General features: G+C 42.4%; 1 long non-coding RNA gene across 2 annotated transcripts in view; it reads left to right on the top strand.

Moving 5' to 3' along the window:
• Positions 1–9,191, top strand: part of LOC118174327 — a 202,879-nt gene extending 193,688 nt beyond the window's left edge. The window contains exons 6-9 of one of the 2 annotated variants that reach the window (XR_004754618.1): positions 4,932–5,100; positions 5,748–5,833; positions 7,047–7,361; positions 7,553–9,191. This is a non-coding gene — a long non-coding RNA (uncharacterized LOC118174327). Of the gene's footprint in view, positions 1–4,931; positions 5,101–5,747; positions 5,834–7,046 lie in introns of both variants that reach the window. The other variant, XR_004754619.1, reaches the window with a different exon arrangement.
• Positions 9,192–12,495: the final 3,304 nt, after the last annotated feature.

The raw sequence follows: 12,495 nt of genomic DNA, 5'->3' as shown, positions 1-12,495 counted from the left end.
ACCATATGTTTTTTGTAACTTCTTACCAAAAGGCTCCTAAAAGCACACAGCTACATTTGAGAGTTCCTCAGTCACATTTTCTACCTGCAGTTTCTATGCTTGCCATGTAGTGGATAGAATACTGATTTAGTGGATATTTAAAAACCTCACAGCCATCCCACTGAGGCCTGTGAATACATAGCAAGAGCCTATTTATTCAGTTCAAGCACACCTAGATGAAATGTCAAATATCCACATTTTTAAAGTAATTTAATTTAAGAAAGTGGAATGTTTGATGCTACAGTTGAATATGAGGTTTTCATGTTTTAGAAAATGAGGAAAGGGAATTTCCTACACAACTTAATTGCCTTTATTTTCACACACCACTGAAATGCCAATATTTTTGAAGCATGTACTTTTAAAAATACTCTATCATGAAGAACTATTGTTACTCTTATTATTAAGGGTTCTTCCAAATATCCCGAAACATTGTTAGAAGCACTCCCTGTTCTCTTCGTACAGTGCTGCTTAAAGGCTTTGGCACCTGATGTGCTTTACGGGAGCCTCTGGGCTGCTCTCTGTGCTTGCAGAGCAACCTCGAGCTGACTGGGCAGAAATGAAGTGAGCACAAATCATACCGGTACCAACCTTCATTCCCAACCTTTATAGTCCAGTCATTGTCCATTATCTCCCCAGAGACCACTCTAAAATAGGTTATAATTGTCTTCCCTCTCCACATTTTTACCCGATGCCTTGTAATGTCCAGAGCAATGCCCAGGGGGTTGAGCCGCACAGGCAGAGGCTCTGGCTAATTGGCTCTGGTTCAGATACACGAAGTGTGGCAAGCAGAGGCAGGGTTTTAAGGTCCACTTAATCAGCCTGGTAATTCAGAAATTGATCCGAGCTTGAGTTGTTTATGTGCAGGTGTGAATTCTGCTCGGGGAGGGATGCTGGCTTTTCTGCAACCTGCAGGAAACTGCACCAGTTATTGGAGATGCTACAACCAAAAAGCATCAGGAGCAAGAGAAGAAATAATGACAGCATTGTAAGGAGAAACATTGTCCTAGTGTTGTAAAAAGACAGGGTTTCAGGAGGTCTTTCAGCTGTCTTGCCAGAGCGTGACGAGTAACCAAGCTGTTAGAGTGGCCATAAGGTTGGGACAGAAATGCTCTTGCTGAGAGCCCTGGCCTTTATGTGCATGTCTGCATGTGCCGAGCTCTGTGCTGCTGTGGCCACCCCACCAGTGCCACCTCAGCCCCCAGGTTAAATCCCTGGTACAAGCTTTTGTGATCCACGTGTAATGCCGTGACTGTGGCGCTGGTATTCCTACAGCAAATCTTGCAGGAAATACTTAAGATCTGTTTTCTCAGAGCACCCATCTGGCTTGCCTCAGGCAGGCAGCGCAGGAGGCTGCGGAGGAGCCCGGACGCTGCTCGGGCGCTGCAGAACGTAGCAGCAACAGCGTGCTAAGAGTGTGGCATGGAGTCCTGGCTCGCCGGGCAGCTGGTAGTTGGCAGGGGTGCTCTCAAGCTTGCTCTAAGTGGAGGAAAAGCCAAAGAGGCCCTGCATATTTCCTAAAGCTGATTCGTAAAATCCCAATTCAAATATTTTGATTTTTAAGCTCAAGTTTGATCTCACCGCTGTGAAAAGCCTGTTTTTTTCCTACCTGTTACACTTAGAAGCACTTCTGCAGATGAAAACTGAGACTTTCCATCCTGCAACCTCCCACAGCCATATGCACGCACATTATGTCCCATGTTTAATTACCTTTCAAAACTGTCTTATCTTGGCACAAACTCGTCATTGGTTTATCTGTGCTCAGGATAAATGCATACCTAATCTTATTACTGGATGCACTCAGAGCAGGCAATCTCATTAATAGCCACCCTTAAGGGATTTTTATCCATGGATCAATTTCATAATTGGAACACAGCTACATAATATAGAAATATATTCCTTCAATGGCACAGCCGTTCGCCTGCTGGTCTCATGCTGTTCTGTCTTGCACATCTCATGAAAAAAAAAAAAAAAAAAAGAAAGAGAATCCAGAAAGAAAGTATTTTTAAACCAGAGATCCTTCTTGGAGGCTTGTTAGGTTTTCAGATCACACCACAGGCTTACAAGCTTGATTTGTCAGGTTCATGATTGTTACTGGATATGTGAGTTCTATCATTTTTAGCCTGGGTAGTCACTAAGAATAGTTTTCCCTGGCAATACATTGAATTCTGTATGCTCTTTGTTGTAGCATACAGAATTCTATAATAGGAAAAAACCTAACTTGTTAGCTACATATCATTTTCAGAGCCAGCAGGAGCTGTATAGCTTTTAAGAATTAAATTATGTTCATTTATTCAGTGACTGCAAAATACCCTACCAAGAGCCTAATAGCTTAAAGGCTTCTTAATCAAGTTTACTTCATCATTAAATAATTATGCTTCGTGTATCTGAAATACACTTTTGTCACATCTCATATAAGGGATAGTTAGTGAATATGAGTCATTACTGAGGCTGTGAACCATTCATGATTAAACCTGAACCAAGCAAAGCTGCTTGGTTTCAGGTTGTGTGAACCATTCAGCAAGTGTGCACTGCTGCCAAGAACTGGCAATTCAATTACATCCAAACCACAGCAAAAACTATATACGTGTTTACTGTAGAGGCCCAGGGCACAGCAAGCTTTACTGAGTTTGGTGGATTTTTTCTTTTTTTCTCATGAAGATTGTTACAGCTAAAATCAGATGGGATTAATGCGCCTTCCCCCTCCCACTCTGGAGGCACACAGTGAGGTTGGGCACCACTGAGGGTCTTGGAGGTGAAAATAGTGAGCGAGTACGTTAGTGTTTCAGCTGGCTGTACCTATTTGTAGCTGTGAGGCAAGCAATTGCATGCAGGGTTTTTCACAATGACACCACTGGGCAGTGCTAGCCAGCTAGTCAAGGTAGGAGAGACATTACTGTTATAATTCAAAAGGTGAGTAGTACCACTAGTGATAAAGATGATCAAATAAATAACCAGAGATACATATTTACTGTGTTTGATTACCAGAAGATTGCAAATCATTCAAAATCAAACAGCCTCATCGGCAGCCCATAGTCATGTTACCCAGGGTTGCCAGCCACAAAACGGTCTGTCCCTGCTGGCGTGATGGGAAGTAGGCTGCAGGGAAACTAGCGACGTTCGTGGCTGCGTGCTCGCGTTGCAGCTCCAATGGGCTTCAGCTGTTGTGTAGGCTGCACTGTGCTCATGCAAGAAAAAAAGTCTTACAAAGAGCGGGCTGGGGAGATGGAAACCCAAAGTGTGTCAGCTCATCTGAGGCTGTTTGAGTTGCTCTGTGTCTGCGTCTGTTCCGCAGTCTTCTAAAGGGGAAGAAAAGCAGGAGAAATAAAATGGCCTCGTATGAGTGCTAAGACCCTCAGTTCACGTCATGGTGGCCAGTCACCATCAGACCTTCTTCCTAATGGCTGGGATGGGTCCTCTGCTGCTTGCAGTCCTCAGATCAGATCTTTCCAGAACACAAGCTACGTTTCAAATAAAATAGCTAGATGAAAGCATGCAGGCAAGTTGGAAGGGTTGGGAGGGCAAATGATAGATTTCTTTGGAGCCTTCCATTCAGTCGCTTCGCTTGTATTTCCTTAAGCATGAAATTATGTTAGTAATTGTATCAGACAACTGCCTGAGAGATATTAAATCATAAACCCAGACTGAAAAGCAGTCTAAAGCAATTATTTATTAATTATTGATTTATCCTGTCTTTTTTGATGAAATTATGCTCCTGAATTCAAAGTGCTAGTGAAGGTGTATAGGGGCATTATTTTAATTCATAAAATTATCACTCTGCTTGGCTCCTCTGTAACTGAGGGAACCGACGTCAATGTTACTTAATGCAAATACAGCACCAGCCACTAATGCACGTTTCCATAATCTGTATGAAGAAAAGAGACACCAAGCTCCAAAAAGGTGAAAAGACAAAAGTCCTGCTGCTGTCACGACACAGGGAGGCGATGCAGCAGCCTGCAGCCCCACCATGGCCATGCGGTGCCCAGTGAAGCCAGGGGTGGGGCGATGAAGAACACAGGAGGACCTTTAAAAAAAAAAAAAGTGACAAATAAGGGAAAGCAGAAAACAATGTGCAGCAATGGGAGGTAAGAGAAACTAGGCTTCTGCTGGAAGGGAGCTTTAAGCCCATTGCAGGAGCTCCCCAGAGTGCTGCTGCAGTGCCAGTAGCAACAGCAGCAGCCAGCTCGCCTTGCTGGGATCCGGCCTCAGCTCCAAAGACCATCAGGGCAAGGGAGCGACATAGAGCAAAACAGAGTCGTCTCTGTGCTTTGTCCATGTACAGACATCAGAACTGAGAGGCTTGGTTTTGTATGTTTTTGGTCATCTCAAATCCATCAGGACTATGGCTCCCTATTACACTTTACTGCTTAATCCTGTGATGTTAATACACACACAGAAATGCACTTGGACTTCAAAAGGATGCTTTCACACGCTGTAAGAGCTGCAGGATATTTCTTGAGGTGCTGCAGACAATGACAGCTTTCATAAAAAAAAAAAAAAAAAAAAAAAAAATCTCTAAACCAGTGCTAAGGCACATGAAAAGTTCTTCAGCTCACCTTCAAAACACATTTTTTTCTTGCTTTCCAGGTCTCACGGTTATTCTGCTAATGATTAAGGCTCTCCAGCACTTTAAAACAAAGCTTTTCACCTTTCGATACTTTTTCAATCTGTGTGAGACCAGGCTCCTCGCTGGCATTTATCTTACAGTGTGCTCTCTAGCACCCCGACAAAACACATTTTGAAACAGGTTCCTTTTCATCACTGAGCTTCCTGAGTGTCCAGCCACCCACTTCTTTCTTTTCCTTTTCCGTTTCTGTTTTTTCCCCTTTCCTTTTTTCCCTTTGTCTTTTCCTTTCCCTGCCCCCTTTTTAAAAAAGACTTCTCCTTTTCTACAGCATTTTCCTCTGCGTGCTGCCAGCCACATGGTTTCATTCACTGAAGTAGCTGATGGTGAGCTTAGGCAAATACTTTGACTTTGCCCCAGCTTTTGTGGTTGCCGTACCTCTGAAGACGCCAGTCACCTCTAATTACATGTCTGTTGAAATCATGCAGAGAAAGACCAGCGTAAGTCATTAGCCCTCCTAAATGAATGTGCAGCTGAGTAGCTAACAAAGGGATTAACACTTGACAGCAAAAGCGTTGCATGCTGAAGGAGAGGGTCATTGGGTGACTGCCTCTTACACAGAAATAATTGCTATCCAATGCTGAGAAACTGGTGGCTGCAGGCTGTGTTTACTGCACAGAAATGCATTTTTGCTGTCGGTTCATATCCCCGCTGCATAATCCACCCTTGCACAAAATGGGGAGAAGGCCTGTTTTGGCCAGGGCCTGGTGGGAACAGGTAACGGAAAGTACAAGGGGAGCTGAAGCCCAAGGCAATTTGGTAGGGATCGTCCCGTTGAACAGAAAGCTTTCACCCCTAAGGGAAAAGTAATAATAAATAAATACATTTTAAAGTTTCAACAATGCTGCTTCACTTGCTCCTCCATTACCATAGTATGGCTTTTTTCTGGCTTTTTTTTTTTAAGAGAGATAATCAATAACATGATTATAAAGACATAGCGAAAATGTTCGTGTTTGTCCACCACCAGTTTTTTTCTTATTTAGGAGAATGCAATGGTTCAGGGCACTACCCACACTACTGTAAGCCTTTTGTAGATTAAGCTGTCCCTGGAAAGATTCCTCCCTTACTGGTATTTTGCCCTTTGCAGATATCAGTTCTAATTTACGGAGCTTAACAAATCTGTTCATTCTACGGCCACTAAGCAAAACTACCAATGGAGGACTTCAAAGCACGGTAAGAATTACTAGATGCAATATGAGGCTGAGTTAGGGACTATGGGCATCGCTGTCACCATGGGGCTGTTGATAAATTACTGAATTGTGCTTGCTAAAAACATGCCACCACATCAACATAATGTGTCAGGGAATAGCCTGTTTAGCAGCAAATGTGATCTTACAGATAGGAGAGATTTTTTGGGGGTAAGACTTCCTGCTGGAACAAATACTCATCACTCTATTGAAGTCATTGCAGCTGTTATGCTTCCAATGGGCTGAGATTTGTTCCTTGTCTTCAAGCAGAAAAGGATAAAGCAATGGCTAAAATGATCCAGGAGAATTCAGCACACATTTGGCATTAAAAAAGAAAGGGGCTCTGTGGTGGACTTCCGACCAGGGATGCACTTTTCTTTTGTGCTCTACCTGGCGCTGGTTGCAATGCAGACCTTGTGACCTGATGCAGGGATGAAACAAATCCCAGGCAAGAGCCCACAGAAGATCCCCAGGTGGGCAAGGCTTGGGGCTGGCTTTTTTTTTTTTTTCTTTTTTTCCTTTTTTTTTTCTTTCCCTTTTTTCTTTCCTTTAATGTTGCCTGCAATACATGGCAGAAAACCTTTGGGCCTTTTTAGGAAAAAAGCTGCCATTTTGGAGTATGTTAGCTTATTCGAAGAAATTTAACTGGACTATATATAGATACACTTTGACATCTTCAGCCCAATTTAAAGACAGTGGATTTTAGTGCAGGCATTTTAAGCTATCAAATGACAGCTGAGATGAAAATACCATAGAGATACATAACTAAGGCTGAGGAAAGACACGGGAGCAGCAGAGTGGTGGTGTACAATGTGAAAAGGATGTTTACATCCAAACATCACACGCACAGTTGAGCATGAATTCACATTAGATCAACTTGCATTCAAACATATATTTATTAGCTATGGGTGGAAACAACTATTTTCAGTAGCAGAGTATGAGTATCACAAAGGTGAAATCTGTGACTTCTAAAAAAACCTTACCATGGCTAATATTTCCAAAGCCCTGCTGAGGACCAGCTTCTGAGGAGCAGTGATACTGCGGCTTCTCTATTACTAATCTCTTTTTTGGAAGTCTTTCTTTCTGTATCTTTAGCGACATGTCTGTTTTCCCATGACATGCCCTGCAGAGATTTGTAGTGTGTGAAGCTGAAAACAGGAATCTACATCTTCCCTACTGACATTTTAATATTTCACTAGGGTGCGCCAGCAGAAGAGCTGAGGTGAGCGCCGATACCCAAGACCGATGAGCCCAGGCAGCCACAGCCTCCTTGGTGCTCATGGCCACTGGCCCAGCCAAACAGCTCAGCAATGCACCACCAAGAGCCCCTGCCACCCAGCGCAGGAGGTATTTATGCATGCTCAAGATACTGATGAGCAGAGGCTGGAGGGAATGCCCCAGAAGAAGTGAATATGGGAATAAAAGGAAATTCAGCCATGAGCCAATGTGCATCCCACAGGCTATTTTTCATTCACTCCAGAATACTCCTTCCTCGTCTGATTAAGTGACATCAGGTTAGTATATCTGCCTGATTATTTAGTTCTCTGCATCATTTTGAGCACTGTAATCTCTCTAATTGGTGCAAAGATTTTTTTTTCCCCAGTGTTAAAACAGCTTCTCTAGATGGAGTTCTTCATGGTTGTTTTTGCTATCAACTTCAGAAATCATGCAGAAGGACTCTGATTTTGGTTTTATTCACTCACAGAATTAACATGTTTGCAGACATAGAAACAGAATATAGGCCTACATACAAAGGAAATATAATGCCCTAATTAATTTTCTGCATCACTGAAAAGGAGCTTTTGTCAAATGGCAGAAAGGCAGAGACGTTGCTGATGTCAAAGAGCGCTACCCCAGAACCAAGCCTCCAGCATTATTTGGAAACAAAAGGTAAGAGGTAGCAGATGAGGTGAAAATGCTGATTATAAGTGGTATTTGGATGAGATAAGCAAATTGGCTTCTCTAATCACAAATTTTAAAGTTTTCTTGCTGTGTTCTCACCCCATTCTGAGTCTGTCATATATTTTATTTCTGCAACCAGACCTAAGTCTATTTTTATGCTTCAGGCAATAACAATCCAGATAAAAACACTCTTCCTTGTCTTTATTTGCTAAAACCCTAAAGGTTATTTCCTGATGATAAGAGGGCAGTCTCTGCCTTCTCAAAAGCACAGATTTTCTTTCATATAAACAGGCCTGAGTTGTTTGGTCCAGAGTGTTTTTTAAAGGCAAACTGGTTATCAGCCCCATAGAGATGCCCCATAGAGGTCAGGACCATGCTCCCAACAGGCAGACTTGGAGATAGAGTAATAAGGTAAGCCTGCTACAGGCCGATTTTTTTTTCTATAAGCAGTTGTATTAATGCATGGCTAGTACAGATAATACTGATATTTCTCAACAGCTTGTATTTGCAGTTAGGCTTGCTCGTACTCTGACTACTTGAAATTCCTCTAGTGGCTTTTATCCCAGGATGTCTAAACAGTTTAGCAACATTCATTAAAGCACCGTGACACCCCCTTTATTGACTGAGCAAGCTTCTGCTGCCCATTTCAGAGAAGCGTTCATCCTGAAAGGCATTTAGTCAGTGTGAGAGGGACAGAAAGGGCTCAAGCAGATCCGTTTCCAGGCGAGCAGCAGGCATTATAAAGAGGTACTAAAATTTTCATTTTTTATAAGGAAGAAACAGGAAGTGGTGAATGTATATATAAAGTACTGAAATAAAAAGCTATGGTAATAGTCTTCTAATACTCAAAAAGTTTGCAGAGGAGGTGCTTCGGAAATATTGTCCTGGTCAACAAAGAGGGAAGGAAAGGGGCTGGCTCCACATGAAGTAAAGGTTTAAATTAAAGATTGGAGAAGATTCCTAAGGAAGAATACTTCATCAGTGAACCTGGCTGCTAAGGGAAGCTGTAAAATCTAAGTTATAAAGGACCAATTAGACAAACACCTGACTGGAATGGGCACAGCAGGATTCTGCCTCCACGCAGCGAAAATGAACTTAAAGCCACTATCACGCTGTGGTGCTATTTTTTCAGTCCCCCAGAACCCCACTCAAACACCGAGATTTCATTTTTGCTATGCACATACATCCCCAGACTGTATGTAGCACAGCTCCTCCAAGCACAGCTGTGTTTCCAGCCTGTCTCACTTGTATAGCACCAGTCTGTCTGGAAAAATAATAATTGCAAATCTAACTAACGAGAGATCAAAGCCCCCTCATGACCAAATCATGAGGATTAAAATTAATTTCATTATTCTGAGTAGAGTATCCTTCCCTCGGCAACAAAGTACGTTCTTGATCAATGAGCTGGTACCTTATCTGAGCTCAGGTGGGGACATGTCTCTCTCTCTACTAATATTATTTTTTTAGGGGTTCAAGTATTTACTACAAGGTTTAGTTTCAGCCTTCAGTGAGGTAGCAAAGGCTCTCCCTCAAGCTCCCTGATCCAACTGATTTAGTTTCCTGGTGCACAGTATGAGCAGCGTGGCTATACCACTCACAGCTCTGGGTTCCTAGCTGAAAGCCAGGATCCTTCATGCCACACTCAGTGCTACATTTCCTAAACTTCCAAATCCTTGACTGCATTCTTAGTCATGAGTTGCAAGAATGATAACCAGCTTAGTAAGTCAGCAGTATCCCCCAAATAAGATAGTAAGGCAGCTGTGTTGGCTCTAGAGTAGCTTAACTTTAGGCTTCTGAGTGTGATGAATTCTTGTTTAAGGAGATGCATTCATAATTCTGTTCCTCCCAAGCAGGTGGTTGATATTTTGAGATCCCTGCTGCATCAGCACTGTGTATATTTGGCACAGAAACTGCATGAATATTATAAATTCTATATTTAATTGAATCTCATAAAGAAATCCTGTAAATCATAGTCAGCACATCAAACAAAATAGAAAATTGGTATGTTGAGGTGTTAAATAACGTTACTTTTTTTTTGTCCCTACAGCTTAGACAAAACTTTGTTGTTTCGTTAAGAAGAAAAACCTGACGGCAGAGTCAGGTATCTGTGATGTAGTTCTCTATCTGAAAATAACATGAAATTCTAATTCTTAAAACAAAAATTATCAAGTAACATGATAAAGCACCTGTATCCACAACAGCAAGCCTCCCTGAACCAGCTCTCAGCCACAGAGGTTCTCTGTTCAGGCTTTCAGCGTAGTGCCACGACAGATTCAGGCTACATCCTAAGTTTTTCTGCTTCTTTTTCAGCTTCCTTGAAATATTTCTTTCTGTTTCTCTCACATGTAATTTGGCTCAAAAAGCACAACATCATTTGCTATGCAGTAGGTGGTGAAACTCCTTCATTGACATTTGTGACGGTTAGGTGGTTATATATATGCTACTATTGTTTGCACATACTGGGGCTGCCAAAATCCTAACTTGTTCCACTTTTGCTGACAGAAGGATAGGCCAGGAGTTCTTGCTATAAAGTTAGATTCTAATGCCATGGCAAAGGACTAAGTCCCAGTAAAGAGGAGGCGGTTCGAACAAGTGTGAGTCTTACCTAGTGAATAAGGGTAAAATCCACATAGAAATTCAAGGAAAAGGAGATTTCTATCTGGTTTTCTTTAGTGGGTTTGAACATGTACCTGACAGAAAACAGCTTTCATCAGTAGTGTATTACTTGGAGTTCTTGGTACCAGTGAATTACAATAAAGTGCTATTTGGACATAGTTTGTTTATAATAAATCTGTTACATCAAACCAAATGAGAGGTAAGAGAGACTTGTGCTAAATGAATGCAGTTCATTATTTAGCCACATCTAGCAAATTGAATACAGGAGCAGGAGCTGAATTCGGCCAGGAGCAGGAGCTGAGTTTGGCACCTGACGTGTTTTGGCATCTTTAGCCTGCAGAGCACTCTTTGTAGGAGAGGACAAGGAGCAACAGCCCTGGGAGCCTTCAGAAACACCCAGTGAAGGTCCTGCATGGCCACATTTTCTTGACGGGCTGCTTCAAGTGCTCTTTAGAGTTATTTGATCTGGTCCTCCAAATCCTATTCACATCACTTCTCTTTACTGCTCTCAGAGTGGAATTCATCACAAGCTGTTTTATCTTGGTGAGCGCTGAGCATGCACATGGATTTGAGTCCACGCAGTGCATCTACAAATAGCCAGGCTGCTGCACAAGGTCCGTGGCCTTGCTTATCAGAGAAAAGTGGCAGAGGACTGAACTTTAGTTAGGCCAAGGAGATCCTGAAGCATTGCACCCCAGGCACTTGCAAGTCCCAGTATGCAAGAAGCAAGACACGCTCTTGCTTGTCACAGGTCGGAAAAAGCTTCTGTTGGAGATGGTTTGTAGATATGTGTTGAAAGGCCTCTTTGATATAAGTGGATAGCCCAAGTATGGCAAGAATGGTTCATGTGATAACATTTGAACAGGACACCTTTGTTGCACAGTACAATAGCGATGCTAGAGAAAAGCAGCTCAGGGTAGCAGCTCCTGTGCTGAATGTAAGGGAAACAGCGAAGGGTAATCTTCACCTGCTGAGGTAAATACTTGTCACTGCCCCTGAAAAAAGCAATTACGGAAGATCAAATGTAAGCTGGTGAGAGAATGAGCAGGAGAAATGGTGTCTGTCATTGGTTTCCAGGGTGCTCAGGGAAGTGGGAACGGGGGAGCACAGTCTAAGCAATGAAGATGGTTACACTACGGGACATACATGCCTTACTTGTTCTTCTTACCTACTGGAAATGATCTGAGGAACAGCTCATGAAGGGGGAGCAGGAAGACTGTTACATGTACCAACGCGCTCACTACAAGTGTGAATACTTGGAGGATTAAATAATGGTGAATAATGTCCTTCAAACAGGCACAACTTCAAGAAGATAGGCAAAGGCCTCAAACGTTTTTGGAGGTCACTGTGTGCAAATGTAATTTTCACTTTTTTCTATTGCACAAATTAAAAAAAAAACATGTTGCCCACCAGAAAAGGGCCCGAGTTTTCCTGCAGTAGAAATCAAAAAGCAACTTTGCTAAATGCGTTGGTATAACCTAATGAGGTCTGAATACACTGTTACATACTAAACAATGCCTGCACGCAGCTTCCTACTGAATTCAGGGGGACTGTTTGTACAGCAAATTACTGCTCTGCCCAAGTCCGTGAGCATCCAGGTTTCCACTAAAATAAGATTACATGTCTATTAGACTATCCAGAAGCTACAACACTGCAATATACTGTATTACCATGCACTGAAGATGGGTCCCTGGGAAATTACTGAATAGAAAGACGTAGGAGCCCAATTTCCTCAGTAACAGCAAATCTCTCTGAAGCACAGCAGTTTCAGTGACGATTCAGCTCTTGGGTCAGAATCCATTTAACTTTGGATTTGGAAAGGCCAGTGCTGAACTTCAGGAGCAGCAGATTTGTGTGTCACTGGATTATAATGGGGAGGCTATTTTGCAAATAACCTGTTCTCTAAAACTGCTGACTGTGAGATGCTTTAGGAATATTGACATTTTGCCACAAGTACAGAAACCTCAAAGTCAACTCTTATCATCAGATGACTTAACACATTTCACTTAGGTAAATGAAACAATCCCCTCTCCTCGTAAAAAATTTTGATAACATCTTTCAGTTATTATGCTACCGTGCAGCATGGAGAGAGGTATTGATCCAGGCCTGCATTTCATTTACAAATGATGT

Source organism: Oxyura jamaicensis, chromosome 14 (assembly GCF_011077185.1).
Source record: "Oxyura jamaicensis isolate SHBP4307 breed ruddy duck chromosome 14, BPBGC_Ojam_1.0, whole genome shotgun sequence".
Taxonomy (NCBI): domain Eukaryota; kingdom Metazoa; phylum Chordata; class Aves; order Anseriformes; family Anatidae; genus Oxyura; species Oxyura jamaicensis.
This window is presented reverse-complemented; position numbering and strand designations above follow the sequence as displayed.